The sequence below is a fragment of the Gallinula chloropus genome (assembly GCF_964237585.1).
Source record: "Gallinula chloropus genome assembly, chromosome: 12".
Classification (NCBI taxonomy): domain Eukaryota; kingdom Metazoa; phylum Chordata; class Aves; order Gruiformes; family Rallidae; genus Gallinula; species Gallinula chloropus.
This window is the reverse complement of record NC_140097.1, coordinates 1561200-1573976: the sequence shown is the minus strand read 5'-3', so window position 1 is coordinate 1573976 and position 12777 is coordinate 1561200.

Below are 12777 nucleotides of genomic sequence, written 5' to 3'. Positions count from 1 at the left end.
GTGGAATTCCACAGGACTGTAGAATGACACAGTGCTTTGGCTTGGAAGGGTTCTCAAAGGTCATCTAGTTCCAGCCCCCTGCCACAGGCAGGGACACCCTCACTAGACCAGGTTGCCCAAAGCCCCATCCAACCCGACCTTGAACCCTGCCAGGGATGGGGCTTCCACAGCCTCTCTGGGCACCCTGTGCCAGGGCCTCCCCACCCTCAGAGTAAAGAATTCCTTCCTAACCTCTAACCTAACCCTGCCCTCGTTCAGCCTGAAGCCATCTCCCCTTGTCCTGTCCCTGCACTCCCTGGTGACCAGTCCCTCTCCCACGTTCCTGTAGGACCCTTTTAACTGTTGGTGCATCACAATTAGCTCTCCCTGGGAGCCTCCTCTTCTCCAGGCTGAACAAGCCCAACTCTCTCAACCTGTCTCTGTAAGACCACACTCCTGCTTGGCTGACTGACTGCTGGTGGGGTGTCTGACCCTCTTTGCTCCCTGCCTGTGGATGGCAGCAGGATCATCTTCCCTTCACATCCCAAAGCTTGAAATAAAATATGACCTCCTTCAGTTTTAACATAAAATAGTAACAGCTTCGTTATACCCAGGATGTGGGCTCCTGGTGCCTTGTCAGTGTTGTGGGGTGTTTTGGGGGTCCAAAATTACTCCTGTTGCTTGGGATCTAATGGTGCCTCTCAGGCTTCTGCAGGAGCTGCTTTCCAAGAGCAGCTTTGTCTGAGCACTTATGTAATGCTGAGCTGGCCAAGCTGCCAGGGAGCTGCTGCTGGGTGAGAATCATTTTAAAGGGGAAAAAAGGTGTGGGTGGGAAGGGCATTGCAGCAAGGTTAGGTACAGGTCAGAGGGGAGCTACACGAGGGTCAAATTGAACTTCCAAAGCCGTGTAACCAATCCATGATGTATGAGATGCTGCAGGGAAGCCAGATGTCCTGGTGAGAGATCTCAGGTCTTCCCCCCCCAACCCCAGGAGCAGGGCAGGTTCAGCCCCCTCTGTTAGTTATCACCGTGGGACCGATGCTCTGCAGAATGGTTGCCATCCTTCATCCCTCTGGGGATGGCCCTTGAGACACACCAACACGGTGCTGCTCCTTGTGCTGTTACAATTATTGAGATTAATTGCAATTCAGGTCGTATCTTTCCCCAAATGATTTTTAATTTTCTTTGAATGACAAGTAATTACGGGTATTTTTTCCCAGGGCCTGCATCAGGAGATAAAATGTCTCTGAAGCTCTTTCAGGTATGTAGTCAAACTATGTTAATAATTAAAGGCTACAGTAATAAATATGAAGCCTAATTGTGGGTAAAGAATGAACTAAAAGATTCTGTTGAACATCCAGAGCTATTGTTGCATTATGCATGTTTAAACAGTACATGGCACTTTCTCTCAAGAACTTTGAAAAGAAATAATATGGGATAATCTGTAAACTACAGAGGAGTGGAATGGGGCTTTGTGGAGTGATTTACCTTTGTCTTGCCATTCTCAGAAAAGGCAGAAGGCTTTTGCTTGTGGATGTGTAAAGGAATTGAATGAAGTATCTGAGTGGGTATTTCCTGTGTTCCCAGCCAGTTACATCTTTTTTCGTTTAAGAACAAAGGGAAGTTTTCTGAACAGGCAGTAACAGAGGTGCCTTTGTGTATGAGGAGTTGTGACTTTCCTGAACTGTCCACATGCTTTGTATGTGCAGGTGAATCTCCTTGTGTTCCTCCAGAGCAGCCCTTCCTGGAGGCTTCCCAGTGCTCTCACCTGACCTTATCTTTTGTTCCAAGTGCAGACCAGCTTGGCATCATGTGTGGTACGATGTAAAGTGATCTGACATCCCCTGTGGTCTCTGGCATTTGGGTGCAGAGCATCCTGTGGCAATAAAACAAGCCTCTCCCAACAGTAGAACATCCCTGTGAATCCTCCATTATTCTTCTTCCTCATTTGCATGAAGGGACCTGGGAAGTAATGGATGTGAGGAGCAGAACCCCAGCGACAGTGGTGTGGTGTTGCTGCCATGGAAGGAAGGTTCTGCTCAGGGAGAGGATCTGAAATGTGAAGCAGGAAGTCTGTGTAAATCTGTACCTGTTCAAAATGCACCATCGTAAAGCCGCTGCCACAGATGGCAGGGAGAATAATTTAGAGACTGTATATATGCATATGTGTGCTCATTTACATAGCTTCCTGAAGTAGTAAATTCTTACAGCACTTCTGGTTTCACTGGCTGTCTGTGTTTGCAAGCAGATCAAAATAAACTAATATACCAGCCTCTGGATTGACTTAAAGGAGAAAACGATGCCTTTTATTGAATTGATGAGAGAGCTGTTTAGGAGGGACTGACAGAGGAGTTAATTGTGGTTCTGTGTGGTGTGAAACGTCTTTGGCAATGGGAATGCTTCTGACATGTGTTGAACAAGGTTTCTTTACCCCTTCCGAGCTTGTGAGCAGTGAGATCTGCTGTTGAGGTGGGATTGGTGAATATGGCACAAGCCAGCGGGCAGGAAACAGTTTGTGCAGGTGGGCATCCTCCTACACAGCTCTGCTGTGGAGAGGCCTGGCTTCCTGGGTTACTGGGGTGATTTTTTACAGCCTGCCCTGCCTTGGCTGGCAATGTCCATCACTGCTCAGGTCAGCCCAAACAACCAAGGTGTGAGCCTGGCAAGCTGGCACACAGCCCCTCAAGACCAGGGTAGGTCTGTGTCCCTGGCTGCTCCAGCAGCGTGATGGTTCCCTCAGAAACACTCAGTTGCTGAGAGCAGCTGTTTTACAGGAGCTGACTGTCTGTGACCGAGCTCGATGGGTAGATACGAACTGAAGGCACAGGCTTATCCTCTCTATTGGTTATGGTCAGCCCTGCTGCCTGCTTTTACCCACTTGGGTGAGGCCAGGGTGTGTTCCAGCACCTGTGGCTGCTTGAAGATGCTGGTGAAAAATGTGTGAGGCTCAGCCATGTGAGGTAAATCCCTGACTTGAGGTCTGAACACACTTCTGCTTTGGGAAGTGCCTGGGTCCATTGCTGAACTGGCCCTTATTTCATCTGTGAAAGGAGAGCAGTAACATATGGCACTTGTACCGGGGTGGTGAGAGCTGTAGTGAAGTATCTGTGAGATGGCAGTGCATCCAGGTTCTTGACTGAATAACTCTCCAAAAAACACAGTAGTATTAAGCAAGAGCTTGAAGGAGTCTGAAAGCAGCACCTATGTTGCCTTTGTGTTTCATCACAGCTGTGTGGCTCTGATGGATTTAACTCCCTTGGTCCTGCAAGTCCCAGTCTGGGGCCCTTTCCAGTCACTGCCCTGGGGGTTAGTGATGGTTTGTGTCAGGACTGGCACAAGCTGAGCCCTGCTGCTTTGGACTAGCTGCCTTTTGTAAATTTAATTTTCTCCCCACTGCTGTAGGTTTTAAAAGTTTGTGAAAAATAAAACCACAGAAGGAAATGAAGCGGCTGCATGTTATGGAGCAGGCTCAGTTTGTGAGGAGCCTGGAGATCAGAGTAAATTGCTTTCCATGCCTATCATGGAAAATACTCCAAAAGAAGGATGAGAGAAGGTGTTTTGCTTAATTTCCTCTCAATGGAACATTGCAGATTGCAAGTGAGGAAGGGAGTTTAAACCTCTCTTGCTTGTAACTCTTTTGGGCTCTCCGTATCCTCCAGCAAAGCATCATCTGTTGCTGTGCATCTGTAGCACTAGATGGGGAAGAGTGAGGCTTTGTTCCCAGCTGTGTGTCAGTCCTTCCCTGTGAATGGATCAGAGCCTTTTAAGTGAAATCCAGCAGACTCTGCACTTAGGGCTTAATCTTACTGTACTTTCTGCTTCTGACTCTTTGTGAAATGGATGCTGTTATTTTCTTTATCTGCGCATTTGGGCTGCAAACTCCTTGAAATATCTCTCCCCCTCTTTGTAATGTGGATATGTAGATACCTATTAAGCCTGCAACAATGGGTCTTTGATTTCAATTGTGGTCCCTTAGTGCCACTGCAGTACAGATGATGGGAAGGCTGGGTGTGGCTGTACCCCCTATTACTGCGGGGCTCTTGATTGCAGAGGCTCTGCGGCCCCACACGCTGCGAGGCTCCGCCTTGCGCAGGGTCTGTCCCCCCCTAATTCTTGTGACACGGGGCCAACTGATGGGAAACGAATTCCTCTGCAGGCTGTGGGAAAGCAACAGATACATTTTTCCCCAAAGGTCTTGTAAAAGACACAGTCACCCAGCCAGGCATGTGGGTGGCCTTTCTGCCAGCATGCGGGAAGCTGTGCTTGTGGTGTGCAGGGGATTTCACTCCTGGTCAGACCCCTGCTTGAACACGGAGTTTGCAGGGAGCTGTAGTGATCCCCTGCTGCCTCTGCCCTGCCTTGGGAGCCATTGCTGCAGTATCCCATGAATTCTGGCCATCACCTTGTTCCAAAGGGCAGGGGATGCATTGTCTGTGACTTCTGCTGCCAGGTGAAGCCTGCTGGGAGGCTCTCTGAATCGCTGTGCATACACAGAACTCCCTGCTTGACCTGCCATTGTTTCCACCTGTTTGACAAACAACTCAGTGCCTCGTTTTTATGGTTCACTGCTGTTTCCCACAGACTCTTCATCCCTTCCCTCCCCCCGTTGAAGCTGACCCTTTCATTGATTTGGGATTGTTCTTTAAATTCCTTGCGAAAGAACAAATTACCTCTTGACATTTCACATAAGAAGCTTTTAATTATAAGTGAAGGAATGGAAAATCCTGCAGAAGCAAAAAATATATTAACTAGTATCTAAGAGGTTTTATCTGAAAAGTTAATTGAAAAGCAGAAGGGATTGTTCTCCAGGTGTCATAAAGGATCTCACACAGACTTTTTAGTTCTCCTTTATACCTGATGTGGTGTGTGAGTGAAAATGAACTCGATATTTTTATGGATATCCCACACTAGACTGTTTGAGATGGATGCCTATAAAATTCTTGGTGTGTTGTCTAAGTCTAAAGAACATAACTTGTGTTGTTCTGGAACTTTTTTATTCCCTAGTCCTTGTGCTATAAACCAGTGGCAGTTGCTCTTGCCTGTGTGCGTGCCTGCAGGTGGGGATGTGAATGGGAGTGAAGCTCTTCCTGGCCTGTGCCTGAACCCACGATGCAGCTGGAACAGGTGACTACTTGACGTCTGCATTAAAATAATGCAAAGTTATTGTTCGTATTAATTAGCCCTGAACTAATATGCAGGGAGCTGGGCATGTTGCTGGCAACTAAATGCAATTACCAATTCTGTTTGTCCATAATTACAAAATATGGTTGGATGCTGCTCACGTTGCTTCAAATTAGCTGTGCTGCAGGGTACAGGAGGCTCTTGTCTACTGAGACAACATTTGAGCCCTTTTAATTCGGCTTTTTAGAAACAAATTTTCTCATTGTTATTCACTGATACTCTCAGTTACCCTTCCCCAGCTCATGAATGGAGATGAATTCTCCTGGCTCGGTAGGATATCTGTGGTTAGATTAGCACCTGCTCTTTCTTCAGGGAAATCACAGGAACTGCATCTCTGGTGATTTGAGAGGAAAAATTCATTTTTCCCCCCAAAAAGTGCATCTTAAGAGAAAAAGTGAAGATCCCTGCTATGACTAGTTAACAGGCTCCTCATAAGACTTTCTAGAATCTCTTGTTTTATTGAGAAATTATTCTCAAGGAAGTTATCAGTAGATTAGTCTACTCTAGCCTTCCTTAGCCATGCAAAGAGTTCAGCATGTCCCAGAAAGTACGATTGAGCAGACAGTGATGGAGATGGGTGTTGTGGCCCACTGGTATCTGCAGAAGTGTTCACAGGGAATCTGAGCTCACGATGGGTTGCTATCCTCTGGCAGGGATGTGAGAGAGCTGGTGTGTGCATGAGCAGGATGTGTGTCTAGGATTGATGAGGTCTAGGAGGGGGGTCCATCCAGGAATTTCAGAGGTGTCCCTGTACCAGGTCTTTTGTGCTGGTATTAAATCTTGCCCAGCTTGAGCGCTGCAAGCTCTTTTATGATAAATATGAGGCAGCCTGCTGCTGAGATGCTGAATTTCTTATCCTGGATGTAGCTGACATTTAGAAAACCAATTAAAAAGCATGTAAATCAAGATGACCAGTCCCCTGGAGCTGTGGGATAAGATCTTAGCTTCAGTATCCTCGTGGTGGGGTACAGCGAGAGCTCCCTGTGAAGACTGTACTGTGATTTTGGAAGAGGGAGGCTTCAGCCCATCTGGGTTCCCCAAGGAATGGGGCAGTGCCCAGGCTCAGGGCTGGTTTCCTTGTGTGTGTGGGGAGGTTTGGGGCTGTATGCATGCCTGTGTTCATCATACAAAGTCCAATTTCCTTCCTCATGCAAGCCTTTTCCCCAGTGGAGCACAGACTGAACCAGCCTTTACCACCAGCAATCTTATTTAAAGAGAAATACAGCCCAGAAAAGAAGCAGGAGGCTTGTGTTTACATCATGAGCCTCAGTTATGTGTGGATCAGGCACAGAGTCAGTTTGTCAGGGTTACTTTTTTAACAAAGGTAGAATCACCAACTGCACTTTGTAGCTCTTCCCCTGGTAGGAAGATATTACCCACATAAACAACCCCCCTGAAACCTGTTTGAGTGCTCCTGCCTGGCTGTGTGACTTTTATTAGAGCTTCTGGCTCATCTTCAGGCTTGGTTACAGCTCTGAAGGAGCAGGACAGGCTTTACAAAGCTGTTGTGGAGCTGGGTGGGGAGGGGAAGGGGTGTGAGGAGGTGACTGCAGTCCCCTGGTGCAGGATGGGTGGCTGGCAGCTCGAGTATCTGCATCTCAGTTCCCTTCACTGGTCACACAAACACTCTGCAGAGGTATGATAGATGTTTTCCATGAGATCTTGTCTTCTGTTGATGATGAGCATGGTCACTTTGTTAGATATGATGTTCTCCAACCAGCTCCTGGTCTGGTTTGGGTGCAATTTGAGAGTGTTTCTTTTAAATCTGTGCTGGTTTGCTGCCTCTTGAGGGTTTCTGTCTCCTAGACAGCAGGTTCTGCTTCCAGGTCTGTGGAGACACACACAGTTTGTGTAAATAAGTTAGTAGCAAATCTGACAGCTTTTGAATCCTTCCTGTGCCTCAGTTTCCTCTAAAATAAGCTTCTCGAGCCACGTGGTTCAGAGGGTAAGGAAAGTGCTGTTTTCAAATGGTTTGAGATTTGTTTAGAGGTAAATGAGTTACTGTAAAAATAACACTGTGAAAATGAATTATACCTAGGAGGTTCACAAAAACCTTTACAGACTTACAAGGCAATTAACTAGAAATATTCCATTACTAGGTAATTGGTTTAGGATTTAGTTTTCAAACTAGTAGGGATTTCAAACTGCTTAGGGATTTTTTTTCCAGTTCCTATCTATCCTCATCTCACCCTGCAGTGTTTGATACAGTCATGGAGCAGAACTGGCCCCAGCACTGAGCCCTGGGCTGATATTTTGAATAAAAGCAACTTATTCCTGCAAAAGAATTGTGTGTGCCAACAAAAGAGGGTTACAGAATGCCCAAGAATATATGTTTTAAGTGTAGACAAACTATGGCCCAGCAAAGAATGTAGGTAGATGACAGGTTGGCCATGAGCCAGCAGTGTGCCCTGGGGGCTGAGAGAGACAATGGGATCCTGGGGAGCATCAAGAGGAGTGTGGCCAGCAGGTCACAGGAGGAAAGGCTGAGTGAGCTGGGGCTGTTCAGCCTGGAGAGAAGAAGACTAAGGGGGGACCTTATTAATGTTTATCAGTATCTGAAGTATGGGATGCAGGGGAAATGGGCAGCCCCTTTTCATTATCTCTGGAGACAGGACAAGGGGTGATGGCTGCAAGTTGGAGCACAGGGAGTTCCCCACCAATCTGGGGAAGAACTTCTTCCCAGTGAGGGTGAGGGAGCCCTGGGACAGGCTGCCCAGGGGGTGTGGAGTCTCCTTCTCTGGAGAGATTCCAGCCCCATCTGGATCCTGACCTGTGCAATATGAGCTGGGGAGCTGCTTTGGCAGAGGGTTGGACCTGATGAGCTCTTGAGGTCCCTTCCAACCCCTGTGACTCTGAAAGTTCGTGTCACTGTGTTGTGCACTCACAGCACATGGCTCAGTGTGGTTCTGGGCTGTGCCTGACTCGCTGTCATGGTGTAAATAACACACCCCACTGTGAGATGCTTCCAGCTGAAGGATACACACGTTTGTGGGCACAAAACAAGGTGATTATGTTTGGGCTAGAAACTGTGTTATGCTAATTTATTTCTGGCAGATATTTTAGTTATAGAGGTACAGCACCACGAAACTTTTCTATATATTCCCTCCCTAATCTCAAGTAGCAATAAGTATGGTAATTAGCTTCCACAAAAATTAGGTATTCAAAGGAAGCTTAATTGCATAAAGTCAAGTGTATATATAAAGCTGATAATTTGCTTACACAAGGCCTGAGGCAGGGCAAATATTTGAATAATTGCATTTGGCCAGGAGCCTGTGAGTTTGTGAAGGAGGCAGAGTTAGTGGCTCTTCCACCTGAGCGATGGTGTTTGTGTAAAGCGTTTGCAGAGAGGCTCAGGCATGTGGATAAACAATAAAGCAGAGTTATTCCCTGTCGGGGATTTGGAGTCATAGCTCATTAAATTCTTTGGCATAGTACAAGTTATTCTTTCATTGTGTGAGGCTCAGGTAGTGCTTTGTTTTGGGCTGATTCATGTGGCTTATCCCGAGGTGCCTGATTGAAAATACCTGCTCAGAGCTGCAAGGTGTGCTGATGCTGCCTTTCAAGTTGTTATGCAACATCAGAGCTTGCTGAATTATCCTGCTTTTTTCATTGGGCTTCATGTTATTGTCATTAGAGAGATGGATGCTTTCCTGGTAAGATTGATGCGTGTAGCTGGATGAGATTTAATTTTACATTTTTAAATGTGGTTATTGTATTCTGGCTTTTATGACAAACCACCAGATATCAGCCTCCTTCCCCAACACTACTCCTCTTCCCTGGAGAGGTCTAACATGTTATCTTTATTTTTACTGCGTGTATTGTATTTCCTGAATAAAACCCCCACCCAAACAAAACCCTACGGAGCTGCTGTAACAACCCCACAGGATGAGCTCTGGTGCTTTGCAGGTTATTTCAGTGCCCGTGATCTGCCGCCTGGGCTGGGGACTTGTTGCTCTGAGTTTAATGTGAACACATCTGCGAGCGGTCTGCACGGGCTGGCTGCAAGCCCTGGCTCTAAGGTAGTTAAACTACACAGTTTTCCTGTTCCAAAAGTCCATTTTTAACCCCTGTAGCATCTGCAGAGGGCATCTTGAGGTTAATGTAAGACATGTAATGTTTATGTTGGTGAAAAATTAATTCATTACATATGAACCCCCTGGCTGTCTCTGAAATACCCGTTATTTTTCCCAGGGGTATGTTAATTTTAAATGTTATGTGATAGTAACGAAATTTTGTTGCCTTCTGTGCCGTGTTCACACCTTGTGTGAGGGTGCTTAGAGGGGAATGCACTGGGCTCTGCTTGGGGAGGAAACCATTGCAATGAGAATGGAAGTGTGGCAGCTCTTTGCCTCAAATCAGTGATGTCCACTCCATCAGAGGACACACTGAACCACTCAGTGCTGAGGGGAAGAAGTGAAGAGGTCTGTCGATAGGAATCTGTATCCACTTTGCAATCTGAAGCTCTCTTTAGGGCCACCAGCAAAGATCAGGCCCTAACTCTGAGTTCTCAGGGGCACAGAAGGTGGCTAACTAAAATGTTAGCACACTACTTGATCTCTGAAGGAATTTGCAGGGCAGGATGGGTATGGGCAGGGAGCCTGAGGGTGAGCCCGTTGCCTCCAGCGACTCCTTTTGAGCAGCAAGGCTGTGGATGCAGAAACTTCTCAAACAGGGGTTGTCTCTTCCAGCTTTGGTCGCCTTTAGGTGATGACACACACCAGTCTCTGAAAAGCACTCTTGGTGTAGCATTCAGTGTTCATCCCTTGGGCTTGTGAGGTCACAAAGCAATCAGAAATGTTTTTCCATACTATATTCCACTATTTTTTTTATCAGTACTAACTTGGGGGGAACAGTCACAAGATGTTAATTTTATATCAGTTCTGTTTGAACCACCAGCATTTGGGTACAGAGATCATAAGCTGCTGGGGATGGGAGTTGCATGCTGTGCTCAGCTGTGTCTAGGTGTGGATGAAACATGGATGGTGAGCTGTCATGGCAGTGATCACAGCATGGGTCTGCTGTGAAGGACAGCCTGGGAGAACTCTGTGCATCAGGACCTGAGAGAAGAGTCTGGGAAGTGGGGTCAGGCCAGAGGTTCTTCAAATCCAGTGGTGACAGTGGATGGTGGAGCATGAGGCTGGTGCACTTACACAACGATGTTCTTGGTATATTCACCCATTTTCCAGCGGTTTGTAGCTCTGAGACTTCCTCAGCTGGAGATGGCAACACTGTGTTTAATAGCCTTCATTAAGTTCTCCTCTGCTAATTCCTCTGAGTACTTTTCTGAATGATGTCCAATTTGTTATCCACAGCAATGAGCTGGGTAGACTGAAAAATCGTCTATTTTTGGAACCATCTCAATCATTTTAATTTTCTGTTACAAACTCAAACAAAACACATTTCCCCATAAATACATGCAAACAGCAGCTCCAAATTAGTGTCATAACTCTAACAATCAACTGTGCCCAGTGTACAACAGGGAGGAGGTTTGCTTCAGGGAAAAAGTCCCTAATTAAACTACTGGGAGAAGTCTCTGTAGAGATTAGGACTTTATAAAAACGCCCGTTCCCTTGACCTGATCTGTGGAAATCACAGTCTTTGTATGACTTTATAATCTATAAAACCTCCTGGCTTTTCATCATGTTGCCTGTCCTTACAATATTTTGCAGGCATTATTTTTAAAAAGGAAATAATCAAAGGGCAACAAACATAAAAAAAAAGCCTACTCTCTTTTGGTGAGCAAAGTACCAAGCCCTAGAAAGTGTGAGATAGCAAGTATTTAATGCAAGTATTTCTGGCAGTCAGTGCTTGAATAGACTCTGATATGAAGTTATTGTTGAAAGATGGGATTGTTCTAGCAGCTGTTATCTTGCCTGAGATGAAATGGGAGAAGTTCTTCTGTATAAATGCTGTAGAACAAGGATAAGAAGAGGAGGGTGCTAGTACTTTTGCTGTAATTTCAAGAGGTGATAGAAATGCCTTTACACTGTAATTGTTGTAGCAAATTAACCCATGAGATAATAGCAGACCATTTAAAATGGAAGGACTGAGGAATGATACTCAAAAGGAAGACAGTTGGCATCACTTCAGATATCTTGTAACATTCAAATCCCACTGGGCTTCATGTGTTTATTGGAAGTGTCTTTGCTGAGGGTCTCCTTTGTGCCCTAGGGGTCAATTGTAGGGAAGCTGGCTGTCACTATTTCTTGCTCTAACAATTTGATATCCTTATTGGAAGTCCTAAAATAATCTGCTTAACACTTTAAGGGCAGATAGACTCAGTTTACCCAACTGATGCTCAGGTTATGGGTCAGAAATAAAAATAGGGCATCAATTTCCAGGCCAGAGGAACTTGTAGATCCAGACCAACAAAGTAATCTGAAAGCTTTTCTGCTCAGGGAATCCTTGAGTAAGACCAGAACTGGTTGGTCCTTATGAAAACCTGGCTGAAGTGCTTAAGCCACGGATATTGTTCTCATGGTGTGAATGATGCTCATGCCTTTGCTGTGTGAAATCATCCAGCACTCTTGGTTCTCTCTGCCACTTCTGACACAGCTCCATATCTGCACTGGCTGTGTGACCATCAATGGGATGTTCTGGGTCCTGGTGGTCCTGTGGTGATCCTGACCCTGACCTCGGCCACTGTCACCTGTTTCTGGCCCAGCTGAAGGTACTTTCTTTGGGCCTTTACCTGGCAGGTCGATAGGGATTTGGGAATTGAGAAGCATCCTATCAACCTGCCAAATCTTCCTGGCAGACTGTGTAGAGAAGAGTTTATACACAGCTGCTGTTGGCAGATCCAGTGTTGTCAGACCACATTTTAATTCAGATGTTTTATTTAACAATACCAACAAAAAAAATCAGAAGCTACATCTAAAAGAAGAGGAAGTAAAGCCACAAGCAGGATAACAGACTTTCTTAAGGAATTCTGTTTCAAAAAAGATTTCAACATTGGGGGGGAGGCAGACATAGCTATATATAGCTGTATATAAATCTAGACAAACGCTTTTGTTCTGACTTTGGAAGGCAGTTTCTGGTTATTTCAGGGTGTTGCTATTTCTGTCATATTGTTAAGTGATCAGTTAACTGACAGAAAATTGTCTGCTCTGTCTTCATCTTTTCATAGTTTTAAATGCTTGGACGAAGCTGATTCAAATGCTTTTGTTGAGGCTTTTTCTTCAGAGTTACTGAGAGAGACTAAACCCTGTGCATTGCTTTGAACCAGCAGCTCTGTTCTAAATTGCAGTTCTAGTTCTAGATGTAGATAGCAGTAGCAGTAACAGCCTATTGAAGAGGCAAGTATGAAATCTGGTATTATTTTTGTATCCTGGCTCTGTATTATTTTGTACATAATATAATTTAGAGTGTATATCATCATTTAAGCTGTGGAACACACATGTGAGCCACTTAACACTTGATTGGTTTCTCTGAGATCAATTGAAAGAGTAAAATGGAACAAGTAATTGCATTTTGGGTCAAGAGAGTGGCAGAATGGAGTTGACTGTACCGCTCAAGGATATAGCAAGTTGGGCATCAATAATACATAACGTGCAGCTATATGAATAAATCTCTTTGCTATTCAATTCGGTGGCTCCTCATCCTTAGAAGATTAGTTTT